The sequence below is a fragment of the Pan troglodytes genome, chromosome 1 (assembly GCF_028858775.2).
Source record: "Pan troglodytes isolate AG18354 chromosome 1, NHGRI_mPanTro3-v2.0_pri, whole genome shotgun sequence".
NCBI lineage: Eukaryota > Metazoa > Chordata > Mammalia > Primates > Hominidae > Pan > Pan troglodytes.
In genome coordinates this window covers 212,662,679-212,666,298 of record NC_072398.2, presented here as the reverse complement: position 1 = coordinate 212,666,298, position 3,620 = coordinate 212,662,679, and positions in this window count along the sequence as shown.

Below are 3,620 nucleotides of genomic sequence, written 5' to 3'. Positions count from 1 at the left end.
CAGGAGGTGGAGCTGGCAGTGAGCCAAGATCGCACCACTGCACTCTAGCCTGGGCGACAGAGCGAGACTCTGCCTCAAAAAAAAAAAAAAAGATATATAGATATATAGATATATATTTGGTCCCCTCCCCCACCAACTTTCTTCCTTAGCTTTGGTCTCCTGCCAGTTTGCCTCCTCTCTCCCTCTATTTGTTTCTCTTCTTTTCTCTGTTCTTCCACACCTCCAATTTCCCATGCATATCATCGGCTAGCAGTTTAGCTATCTGCCATTTCCAGACACTTCATGCTCTCTGAGTCTTATCTTCCACTCCCAGAAGATTGTCAAAGTATTTTCCAAAACAAAGATAGTTTCCCCTAAGGGGATTCTGATGCCAGATATTCAACTAATAGTTGCACTTTTTAATCCTGCTGCATAAGTGAGGGAGGATACTTCCAGTTGTCCATTGAATATTCATTCTTTTCTTCCTTCTTATCTTCGGTTTGCTCCTTTTATTCAGGGGAGTTAATTTTCCCGCCTCCTTTGCAGACCAGAGTGGACATGAGACACAGTTATGGTCCTTGAGGTGTAAAGAGAAGTCTGCTGGGGATTGATGAGAATGTTCAACTTTTCCTGAGACAGGTGCCACCCCGTCCTCTTGCTTCTTTCTGACTAGGACACAGACCCAATGTCTGGCAGTGCAGCAGCCATCTTGCCACCATGAAGACAAAAGCCACATGCCCAGAACAGCAGAGCAGAAAGACAGAACGGGTCTATACTCTTGACTTCCTTCAGCTGCACCTGGACTGCTTAATTCTGGACTCCACGTTCAGGGCAAAAATAAACTCCAGTTTGTTGGGATTTCGTCTCTTGCATCTGAATGCAATCCTATGCGATCCTCCCTGATTCAATGAGTGATTATATTTTGATTTCAAAAACCCTTTCACTGCTGCTGCTTCAGGTAAATGGATGATGCTGTCAACCACTGACTATACGTTAAACAAAGTTGCTAATGATGTCAATTAACAGTGTTCAAGTAATATCACCTGCAACGATTGAGTGTTGTCTCTAAGTGGAAAAGAACAGCTGGGAAGCCCACGCTCATCTCAGAATAGCGCTAGCCTGAGCCCTCCTGAGGGCAGAGATGGTGCCCTTGTTTGTTCAGTCTCCCTGTGACATGCCAGGCACCGAGGGGACTCAGAGCTCATGAGTGGAAGGGGAGTGAGCCACAGAGTGGACTCGGAGCTTCCTAAGCATCTTTTTGGTTTGGGGTGGCCGTGAGGAGGTGGATTTCTTTGGATGCTTGGCAGACAGGCAAAACCCATGGGAAGCAGCTTGGCAGGACTTTAGACCTCACGCCTGGCTATTATCCCAGCTTAGCAATCTGAGTAGGCAAATAACCTTGGGTGGGGACAATATTTACTCTACAAGCCTCAGCCTTCTCGACTGTAAACTGACGACATTAATCACACCGTCTTACACAGTCATGAGCATTACCTGAGATGACCCGTGCAGAGCGTTTACTACCTGCTCATAGTAAGTGCTCAGTAAATGCCCGCGTTACTACCATTACCTGCAAGGAGGTTATTTCAGTGCTGGATTCGGTAAGGCGACATAGACTAAATGGGTGACAGTCACTCAGCAGAGGAGGCCCCATCTGGGCTCTGCAGGGAAGTCAGCAAGCAGCAGGCGTAGGGCTGGGTGGCTCCCTACTTGCAGCAAGAGCAACTCGCTGGCTCTCGGGTGCTCCCGTCCCCTGCTCAGACCCTCCTCATCACCCCGATGTGCCAGGACTCATCTATCTGTCCACCTTTCTCACCAGCCTGGGAGTCACTCTCTGTACCTGCAGGGTCCAGCACATAGTAGGTGACAATGAATGTTTATTGAAGGAGGAAGGGACAGCCAGCCAGAGGTGCTGGATCTGGAAGTGACTTGGGCCAATCTGAGCTGCCTTCAGGCTCCCTAAAAAGAGGACCTAATTCTAGGGGACTCTGCAAGCTGCTGAGGTCTTCTGCGAGAGTGGAAAGGGATCATAGCAGTGGGGGACAGAGGCAGAGAGACTCAGGATGGGACAGCAACCAGCCCTAGCCATGTAACTGGGTTCTCAGCCAGAGAAGACTGAGATCAACAGCAGGACAGGCTCCGAACAGGAAAGTGAGCAACTGATTCTCCCCAGGGGTGGGGAGAGAGCATGAGATTTGGTGCCTGGAACCTGGGCCTGCCTCTGGCATCCCCTTGCTGTGGAGTTGGGGCAGCACAGCCCCTCTCCAGGCCTCAGTTTCTCTGTCTATAGAATGAACAATTAAGTGGGGTGACTTATGAAGTGGTCATCCAGCTCTGACCACCTGGGATCTAGGAATGGGCTGCTCTTCAGGGGCTGAACAGAGGCTCTTGCCAGAGTTCTTAGCCCCAGGCCCATCACATGCTGCACCGAGGACCCCTGAGGGCCACCCTGACCTTATTAGGCACCTGCTCACAACCCCCCCCAGGACTCCATCCCAAGAAGATATCAGAAATGAAGGGAGAAAACACTAATAAACACAGTACCTGGAACTTCCTGCCCTAAGAAACTATGGATCTAGAGGGGCCTTCACTCCCTCCCTCATTCATTCAGTCAGTCAGACAGGCAATAACTCATCAGACCTCAAGTGGGTCCTGTTGGTTCCAGGCCCTATGCTGGGCACTGGAGATGGTGCCACGAGGAAGATCCTGCAGAAGCCCACAGTCTAAAGTGAAAACAGACTGCGGGACCGACAATTGGGATCTGGAGCGGTAGGGGTTGCAATTGGCGGCAGGAGGCAGGGTCTAGTGACACGGAATGAGAGGAGATGCACCGGCCAAGCCAGAGCCTTCAGCTCAAAAGCATCCTGGGAAGCCCCTCAGTCCCACGTAAACAGGGACAGCTGATCACCCTCTTTGGAGGGGGTGCTCCACACCTCCAAGCTTGTAATGGAGGAGATGATGGGGCAGAGGAGGACCCTTTGAGAGAGGGAAACTCACAAGGGGCGGTGGAGAGAAGGCAGATGGAGTCATTTCTTCCCTCCACCTCCTGGGCTCTGCCTCTAGGTGAGGTCTCCCTGTGCCCTGACCAGGTCTGTGAGCTCCACCTTCTGCATCTTGAGGGCAAGCAGAGGGCCCTATAGCGGGCAGCGAGTGATAGCAGAGTTTTCCAGCATCTTTCCCCATCCACTGAAAGCCCAGTGGGCACAGAGTGCGTGCTGGCTCCCCCATCCACTGCTGCCTTTCTTGGCATCAGTCCCCAGGGCCAGCCGTGGTCTCTGGACCCAGAACCCCACTGGTCACTGCCCAGGCTGGGAACAGCAGCCCTGCTGGGGGCTGCTCCTCACTGGTGCCAAGCCCTGCTTCACAACCCCAGATCCTTTGCCTTGGGGGAAAGCAATCTACATTGGCCCCCACTCCAGCCGGGCTCCTGCTGCACTTTGATATATTGGCCTAATATTCCCGGAATTATTTTTTGCTCGGTGTTCTTTTTTTAAAACAGCCCCTGGGAGGCCCCATGACTTTGCTCTGAGCATGTGGTGCTACTGTCATCAAGTCACCCCTGAAGAATCCCACACAGCCACGATGACACCCGAGCCAGGGCCCAGGAGGATGCAGAGACAGGCACCCAGCAGCTGAGAAGG